Source organism: Diplotaxodon limnothrissa, unplaced genomic scaffold, assembly GCF_057381915.1.
Source record: "Diplotaxodon limnothrissa isolate DT_005_m unplaced genomic scaffold, D_limnothrissa_male_GT1.1 unmapped_scaffold_6, whole genome shotgun sequence".
NCBI classification, from domain to species: domain Eukaryota; kingdom Metazoa; phylum Chordata; class Actinopteri; order Cichliformes; family Cichlidae; genus Diplotaxodon; species Diplotaxodon limnothrissa.
The window spans coordinates 1,432,473-1,442,198 of NW_028188560.1; the positions used below are offsets into that span (position 1 = coordinate 1,432,473).

The following is a 9,726-nucleotide window of genomic DNA, read 5'->3' on the forward strand; positions in this document are numbered from 1 at the left end:
GCTTAATGATGATATGATGCCCACGTCTCCTAAAGAATTCACACCTGTATTCATGTAAACTCAGCCGCACCCACCTTGTTTCAGACCCTGAAACCTGTGAGCCTAACGTTTAATGCAGGGACAGTCAACGACTCTTAGGACCGCCTTGAATCCCAGTGGAGGTTAAATACGTGGCTCTATCCATCAGACTTTAGATCTGGACTCCAGTTTTCTGCATTTCAAGAGATTGGGATTAAACCTGCAAGTACTACTATTTACAGAAGTTCCAGTTCCTCTGCAGGCTGATTTAGCTGAAGAAGATTTTTGAAGCTCTCAGCACAAGATTAGGTGAATACTGGGCCAACCATCACAGGACTATGAACTCTCTTCACTGGACTCCTCACTGGTCTCCTCAGTGGACTCCTGGGGGACTGGAGCCCTCCATGAACTCATATCTGAATCCAAACCTCCACCAAGACGTGGGAGTGTACACACAGGAGCTGGCTGTGACCGTTCCTGAGCCTGTGCACGTAAGGAAGGGGATTTTTTCTGAGCTGCACAGTAAAGTTTCAGAAGCTGGCATCCCCGTCACTGCAACACATTTTGACCTGCAGCGGGAAATGCTCTGGATGGGAAACTACACGGTAAGAGCCAAAATGATGCTTCAGCAGAGTTTGTTTCTTCTACATTCACCTTAAACGTTGCACTCTGTAATAATATTTGTGCCCTTCTCTTAGGGTCATGTAAAATCCTTCCTTGGACCTACGATGGCACACTACTCTTCTTTCCAAGTGCACGCAACTGATGCCATCAGACACATACAGAGTTTGGAAACAGGCGTGCTGTTCCTTTCTGAGTGCAACCTCAGATGTTACACTCGTGGAGGCCTCGTCATGTTTGATTATCGGTAAGTGTTACATTGACTGTTGATGATCTGAAGCTGTGAAATTATTCCTTATGTTATTGAATTAATGGCCATTTTTGGTGCTTTGCAGGATGGAAGAAGGAGCTGATATGCACAGTCTCCTCATGACTGATAACATGCTGCTCATGGGGGGATTACAAAACTATGTGGTTGAAATTGACATGAACACACTTCAAGAAACTCAAAAAGTAAGACACCAGGCTTATGTTTATCAAAATCCACAACTATCTATGCTTACACCACTGGCACATCATACAACTGACTTCACAGCGAGTGTCTGACTGTCTGCTGTCTTGATTGTCCTTTCAGTTCACAGTGGAGGCACCTGGAGTGACAATAATGCGTCAGACCAATCGTTTCTTCGTCTTTGGGCATCCTTCTGGCAAAGTAAGTATCCCCTGATTGGATCAGTTTGATGAGGTTTGGTTTATATCTCTCTAACACTGACCCTCTGCTGATAACAGGTGACCCTTCGAGACTTGCGCACATTTAGGACACAAAAGTTTGACGCATTTCCTGGCGGCCTGTCAGACTTTGATGTTCATGGAAACCTTTTGGCTGTGAGTGGGTTCTCCAGCCGAGGGCTGAATGAACGTTTCCTGATGGTGTATGACCTCCGCATGATGCGAGCTGCAACCCCCCTTTGGGTGCATGTGGATCCATTCTTTGTGCGCTTCATTCCTACCTACACGTCACGGCTCGCAATCATCTCACAGACAGGTATGAAGCTGGCTTCAGGATTCTTTAGTCCAGTTTTCTGTAGCATAGTCTTACTATGTTTGGCCAATAAATGTGACATACAAAATCTTTGTGTGATTTGTGGCTTTGCTATAACTGCCTGCATTCTGTGTCTTTTTCCAGGTGAGTGTCAGTTCTGTGAGCCCACTGGCCTCGCCAACATGGCGGATATTTTCCACGTCAACACAAACGGCCACTTTCTCACAAGTTTTGAGGTCTCATCCAGCAAACAAGCCTTAGCCTTTGGAGATTCGGGGGGGGGGGGGTGGGGTGTGTGTGCGTCTCTGGTCCGATACTCGGGACGTTATGTTTAACGTCTACTCCAGAGAGCCCTGCGTTGTGGATGCACAGCCTCAGCTGGCCTGGAATCATAACCTGCAGCCCTGCTCTCCCATCCCCACTGCCCAGGCTACACCCAGCTCAAGGTAACACAATCACTAACGAGACTGAAGAGTTTGCATTAGAGCGTTCATACATATTGTTTTCAGATTCAATAAAAGTTTGTAAGATAATGTCGAGTCTTCCCCAGTTGATATAAATGGTTAGAGTCTCATGTAGTTCCCATTAAAGGTTTCCATCTAAAACATGTTTCTTTTTAACAGGTGGGCTCCTGGGATGGACCCAGAAATCCCACAAACTATTGAAACTGTTGGCTTCAACAGTTATGTGGAAAATCCTTCCGCCTGCCCCTGTAACCAGGTATGTAAAAAACTTATTGCTCTTTTAAACTGTAATTTTTACAATATTGTAATAAATTTACAAAAAAAGTTAAACCCATCTCCACGTGGTGCATTTTAAGTTTTTTTTTCCTGTTTGTTGTTTGCAGGTCCCTGCAAATAAAGAAGAGTCACCTGGTTATTACAACCACATCCCTGAATCTCTAACAGAGAGTGATGAAGAGCCGCTCCTTCACACTGTTCCCGAAAAGTACAGAAAGGTTGGACTTGCTACGTTTCACCCTGGTGTTCATAGAGATACAGTTAAATATGACATGTAACAATTTCTAGAGTGTTGCTACAAGCTTTGATTTCCCAAACATGTGACGAAGATGTGTTTGTTGTGCTTCAGGTGACAATTAAATACTCTAAACGTGGACGGGAAGATTTTGACTTCAAACATTACAACAGGACGTTGTTTGCTGGCCTGGAGCCGCAGATTCCCAACGCCTACTGTAACTGCATGATCCAGGTAAGAAGCTGAAGATTCACAATGTGTACATTTAATTTTTAATATGAGACAATTTGTCAAATGTTCCATGGGTCTTTTATGTTTGCATCTTAGGTGTTATACTTCCTGGAGCCAGTTCGCTGCCTTGTTCAGAATCATTTGTGCCACAAGGAGTTTTGTTTGGCTTGTGAACTCGGCTTCCTCTTCCACATGTTGGATTTGTCACAAGGAGATCCATGTCAGGTAAGTTTCTTTCTTTCTTTGTTTTCAATCTGTTGGGAATTGCAAGGCTCTTACTTTGAAATCTCATTTTGTTGTGACTGCCCAAAGTAACCTCTAATGTCTTCTTCCTTAAGGCCAGCAACTTCCTCAGAGCACTTCGAAACGTCCCTGAAGCCAAAGAGATGGGCCTGATCCTCTCAAACTATGAGGAGACGACAGGAACAGTCGAGCTAGGTCGCTTAATCCAGAGATGGAATCACTTCATCCTCTACCAGCTCTTCCAGGAGACACAGGAGCAGGAGGATCCACGGGCCTACAGGACGACCAGGAGCAGGTAAAACACATCGTTGTTGACCTGCATTCTTACTGGACACTGTCCCAGTCTTATCATTATGTTTGTTTATAAATGCAGAGTTTTCCTTCTGGTTTCTGAAACTGTGATTTGTGTTTGTGTTGCAGTTCTCTGGGCTCCCCTGGCGACTCTGTCATTAGAGAGCTGTTTTGTTCTGAAGTTGAGAACCGCAGCCCGTGTCTCTGTGGCATAGAAACAGTCTACTCCTCCCTCATGTTGCTGTTCAACATGCATTACCCTGACTCTCAAGGTGAGTCTGAGAGCACTGAGAGCATGGATATCTGTGACTGTGAATTACTCTGTCTTTGAAACTTGAACTATTAATGATTACATAATGGTTTGAATTAATTTAGTTTTTGAATGAGCAGAGGGAAATATCTGCTTGATTTGATGTATACACTGATATTCATTGTACTTTGACACTTCAGGAGAAAGAATAAAGGAGCACGACTTTGCTGAGATCCTGAAGAAAAGCATCTGCCTGCAGCAGAGATCTCACACATGGTGTGGAAACTGTGACAAGTATCAGCCCACAGTGAGTTACAGCTTTCATTCACTCATAATGACAATTCATTTATGGTTGATTGTTGCCTGTTGTGCAGGGTAATCATTTCTTTGTGTTACACTGTAGGTGCAGACACGCAACATTCGACGTCTCCCAGATGTTTTGGTGATAAACTGTGAGGTGAACAGCAGCAAAGAGGCCGAATTCTGGAAGGTTCAGGCCGAGGTAAGCCACTGATTCACTGTGTTTAAATACAGTTAAAAGAAAGTAATGATTTATCTGTTCATTATTTACATGATTGCCCATGTTTCTGTTTTTATAGTACACCTTCAACAAATCCATGCAGAAGACAGATCAGGATCAGCGTCACGTGTGGATCCCCGCCACTCTCAAGATGTCCCTCAGCAAAAGTCAGAGACTGGAGATCAGCAGCTGGCCTGAGGGCGAGGAGGTGAGGACTTTAGATTTTCAGCTGATCTTTGCACTTGAAGAAATAATTGAGTAACTTTTCATCACCAAGTTAAAATTTCACTTCAAGATTAAAACCATATTTCCAGGAGCAATATTTTTAAAACATTATTACACTAATCTGTAGATATTGAACTATAGGTTGGTTTTAGTGTTTTTGTTTCTGTAACACATGAATTTTGTGAAATGAAAAAGTTTATCTTACAATTATTTGCACTTTCTGTTACTAGTTAAGTGCTGCTGAACAGGCGGAGGGAGCTTCTCTGTATGACTTGGTGGCGACGGTGCCGCACATCCTGGACGCCGGCGCGGGTGGTAATATGGTCGCACACATCAAAGTGGGTGAGACCTACCATCAAAGAAAAGAGGTGAGCGACGCTTAGATAAGAAAAGTTTGACATCTGCTGACTACAAAAAGTTTCATTTTTAACATTCAAAATGATTTTATTATTTCAGGGAGTCTCTCGCCAGCAGTGGTACCTCTTCAATGACTTCCTCATTGAGCCGATTGAGCAGGTAAGGATCCTAGATAAGATTCCTGCTTGTTTATTCATGCTAACTTTAATGTGTGCAGTCATTTAAAAATGTTTCTCCTTTTGTTTTCAGACTGAGGCTGCACAGTTTGATGTGAGCTGGAAAGTGCCAGCCATCCTGTGTTACGCCAAGAGAAACTACCACACCAAATACGACCTCCGCAGTGAGTGTCAGCACAATCAGTCTGAAGTCAAATCCGACTTATATCGGACTGAGAAGCATAGCAAGACAGACGCCACTTTCATCCCACTCACAGTCAGTGAGATGCCGCAGGCTGGTGACCTGGTGGGGCTGGACGCTGAGTTTGTAAAGCTCAGTGAGGTAAGTCTGGCTATGATACCATCATTTATTATAATATAGGATCAAAAACAATTTTAAATATTCCTAATACATATTTTCAGTAGTTCAGCTAATCTGACTCAAGTATTTAAAACAAATTTGACCCCTGAATGTGTGCGTTTGCAGGAGGAAGCAGTGCTGCATAGCGACGGCACCAAATCGACCATCACGCCCAGTCAGATGTCTGTGGCCAGGATCACCTGTGTGAGGGGTCAGGGGCCCAACGAGGGGGTCCCCTTCATCGATGATTACATCTCCACTCAGGAGCAGGTGAGAAGCTGCAGAGAGAAAAGACCACGATGACCTGAAAGAATGAATATATAATGTTTCAAGGATCCACCCGCTAACTTGTCAATTTGTTCTTCCAGGTGGTCGACTATTTGACAAAATACTCTGGAATCGAACCTGGAGACCTGGATGCCACAGTATCCTCTAAGCACGTGACCACGCTGAAGTCGACCTACCTGAAGCTACGCTTCCTCATCGATGCAGGAGTTCGCTTCGTCGGCCACGGCCGGCAGAATGACTTTCGTGTCATTAATTTAGTGGTACGTTATTTCATCAGTTTTAAATTTCAAATTAGTTCATATCGTTTAAAGATGTGATTTTTTTTTATAGATGTGCTTTGATTTTAATGTTTTTTATTTTCTGTTTCTTAAGGTTCCCAAAGATCAAGTTATCGACACCGTGCACCTCTTCCGATTGCCCTACAAGAGGATGATTTCTCTGAAATTCCTTGCTTGGTATTTTCTTGGTAAGTTAGTAGAAACAAAAAAAACAAAATCAAATCCAAATAATCCAAATATGAGTCTGTAATCGAATTAAATCACATTATTACAGCGAGAGGGATTAGGATCCAAATATGTAAACTGGATAATCCGCTCATATTACTGTCAGTATTAAGTTAAGTATTCAGTATTAAGTCAGTATAGTTCATGATGTTTTAGTTGTCATCAAACTCATCTTGGAATTAAATCTGAACAACAAAGTATTTAGAGGCTTTTTTGAGTTCATGCACTAAAGCGTACGTGTCAATTCCTCATATCCACACTGTAATCTGAAGCTGAACACTTTCATTTTAATCATTCCTGACCTTTTTTTCATGTCCACAGGCCTCAACATCCAGGGAGAAACCCACGACAGCACGGAGGACTCATGCACGGCCCTGAAGCTTTACAGGAAGTACCTGGAGCTGTATCAGGAAGGAGGGAATCATTACGTGACGAAAGTGCTCTACGAAGTCTACGACAAAGGCTTCCAGCTGAACTGGAAAGTCCCGGATTCGGACATGAGATAGTCCGTCTGAGTGGACTGAATGCACTCTCCTTCCATCCACGGGTGCTGCTGTGCTTCCCTCTGTGATGGGACTGTGAGCAACACCATGACCTGAGGATGCTCGGGCTGCTTATTTTGTATCATATTTTATAGTTATTTGCTTTGAGTCAGTGACTCAGTTGTTTTTATCATATCTAAATATAAGCTTTTTATTTCAGAGAGGTTTACAGGGGGGAAAGTGATCATTCAAAATATGAATTTGAAGCATTTTGTTTTTGTTTTAAAGGAAAAAGTCAAACTTGTTGCATGTAAATGAAGTCATCCTGAGCACTGTAAAATGTTTGTTGTTTGATACCAGGAAGTGGAGAATGTGCACGAATCCATGAAAATCTTGATTAAAACAGATTCCAACCACAATGAATTTAGTTTGTTTTTTTTCACCAGATTCTGTGAAATCTGTTGCACTGTTCATTTTCCAGCTAACTCTTTCCAGCTTTCTCAGAATTCAGATCAACGTTCAATTTTTCAAAAGCTGTTATTTCTCTTCTATAAATGACACATTTAGCAAGTTTGAAAAAATTGTCCTCAATATTTCACCTCGACATCTTTAAAATGCTCTAACTGGTAAGGACTGTGCTTCAAGTGCAGCATTTACAGCCACCACCAAAAGTAGTAACTATACTTTAATAGACGTGCTTCATTTAATAAAGCTTTAAGTCACATTTGAACGATTTTTTGATATAATGGTGCCCTCTGCTGGATAATATGCACACTCTTACCGTTCACTCTTACAGTTGTTTTTAAAGGTTTATGTCATTATTTTCATTGTTTTTCGGCTTGTTTTGTTTTGGGAACCATAAAATGAAATTGTTTGAACTCCTTGTCTGGTCTTACCAACAACTCTACAAGTAAAACTAAACATACAGTTAGTAATGATCCAGGAGATATGTTAAAAAACTACACAACACAGTTATTTCAATGTTCCACGAAAGAATGTGTAAATCTACACAGAGTATAGTAATCCTGTTCAGCTGGATATGTGGAGGTCAGGGATGAATGTGTTGTGTAGTCTCAATAATATTAAAGCAATAGTGTGATCACAATACTGATAACTGGGAGGCTTAAAAACGAGCTATTACAGTCTCAGAAATATTGTAATATCGACAATAATACTAAAATAAATCAGTACGAATATTGTTGTCAATATGTGGCGAGTAAGACAGTCAAGGCCTTTGAACCAGTTCAAGGCTCCGAAATCAACAGATTCTGTGAGAGAGAGGAAGCATTTTTTCAGGGGTATAAAAGTCCAAAGAAAGTTGTAACCTTTTCCGTGCCAGAGTATTGTTTAAACTTAAAAGTCAGTCAGAAGTCACCAAACACTCGGGACTCTTCAGAAGATCGTGAAGTAGACTTATAACACTACGAATGGCTGGTGTGAAGCTGATATCCAGGTCCAGATTTAGTAAGTAGAAATTTCCTTGGGGTGATGCACAGTGCGCTAATTCATGTGATTCATATACGAAGATGTAAATATTTAATTTCAACAATTCCCAGCCAAACGCAGCGCAAAGCAGCGGCTTACACATGAGCACATCCGCATCCACAGCAACAACCAACATAACCACAAGTAACAGTAAATAATAAATATTGAATGTTACTGAGCAGCACACAAGTCCGACAACACACACCTGTGTGCGTGTAGATCCATATATTCACAAGGGTTCTCCGTGTAACTGTCTAATAGTAGGTGTGGGGAGCCCTGCCCCCCAGGACATGAAGCAGGAATGGAGGAGATCAAGGCCCCAGACATCTACAAGCCCCCCAGAGCACGAGAGCAGTGTAGCAAAGTAACTGCGCGAATTGCTCGTTATTTTCTGCAGGCTGTGTGAGGCTGTGTCTTACTGGAGTCTGACACCGACAAGGTCACACTAACAGCTGCATTTTGATATTTGAATATCGTGGTTATGTTTTGACTGAGAGAAGAAAAAAAAACGAAGTAGACGAAAATCGCTCCAATTTCAATTATGGGTCGATCTGTGTGAGGATATTAAAAAAGAAAAGTTCATCTCAGTTTTGCTGTTCCATAAAAGATCAGTATTATTTCTGAAGAGCAGAAACGGAGAGACAGAGAGGGAGCACAACATTTTGATCCCAACCCTCATATTTACCTATTAACAATTAAAGAATGCCTAATTGGGACCTGACTGAAAAGATGTTTAAATTGAGAAATGGACCCTTTCATTCAAAGCAGGACACAAATGTGTTCAGTTAGTCACAGCTAAACATAAAAGTACAATAACAAAAATATGAGCAAAGATTGATGCTTGACTTTAATGGCAACTTTGACAATTAATTCTCATGGATTTCTGTCAATTTGCAAATTATATGTACTATGTATAAAATTTGTCTGTTTAATAAAAACAATTTGTTTTATTGTGCATATCTATGAAATATAATGTGGATAAATGGGACAAAGGTTGAACTGAATCTTAACATTTATCAGATCACAGGTGAGGCTGTGTTAAAGCAGCAAGGAAAACATTTTTTGAGACACTAGAGGATGTTGAATTTCAGAGGTCCTAAATATGCATTATTTAAAGGTCTTAAAGGTCTTCTGAGTTTTTGCTTTTTGGTTGTGCAAACAAACTAAATACAGGTATGTCTGTGAAGGTTCTCAGTCATCCAGGTCATCGTAGTCAAAGGAGCTTGCAAAGAAAAGCGTCTGGACTTCTTTAAGTTACTTGAAGACTGTGATGGCTGCACTTACAGCCACACAGTGGTAATACCCACCATGTTAGTGTAGAGGCTTATAAATAACATTGCATTCACATTTCTTTCTTTAAATATAGGAATTTATTTACAGGACAATAAATAACTGGTTTTGGTTTAGTTAATTAATATATCCACATAACGCTGCATTCTAAAATAAGTGCACACATTTTAGTTTACACTGTTATGTATGATTAATCTTTTGTTTTCTGAGTTACCTTAGTTGCAGCTGTTCCAGTCCCTTGATTAAGGAGCCAAGAGGTGGAAAAGGGGCAGAGCGAGCTTTAAAGGAAGGCTACAAATTGGTTCACGCCATAACTCAGGACCATGGGGGGGATTGGAGTTCATTATGTTTGGTTTAGTTAGGTTTTGTGTGTTTTACCCCTTTTCCTGTTTTTGTGGGCTGATCAGCCACTATTTAAGTTTCCCCTTTGTCTCATTAAGTTAGGTCAG

The 9,726-nt window shown here is 41.3% G+C and overlaps 1 pseudogene; it reads left to right on the forward strand.

The window, feature by feature from the left end:
- The first annotated feature begins 356 nt into the window (after window positions 1-356).
- LOC146606831 (PAN2-PAN3 deadenylation complex catalytic subunit PAN2-like) lies at window positions 357-6,608 on the forward strand (annotated as a pseudogene).
- Window positions 6,609-9,726: the final 3,118 nt, after the last annotated feature.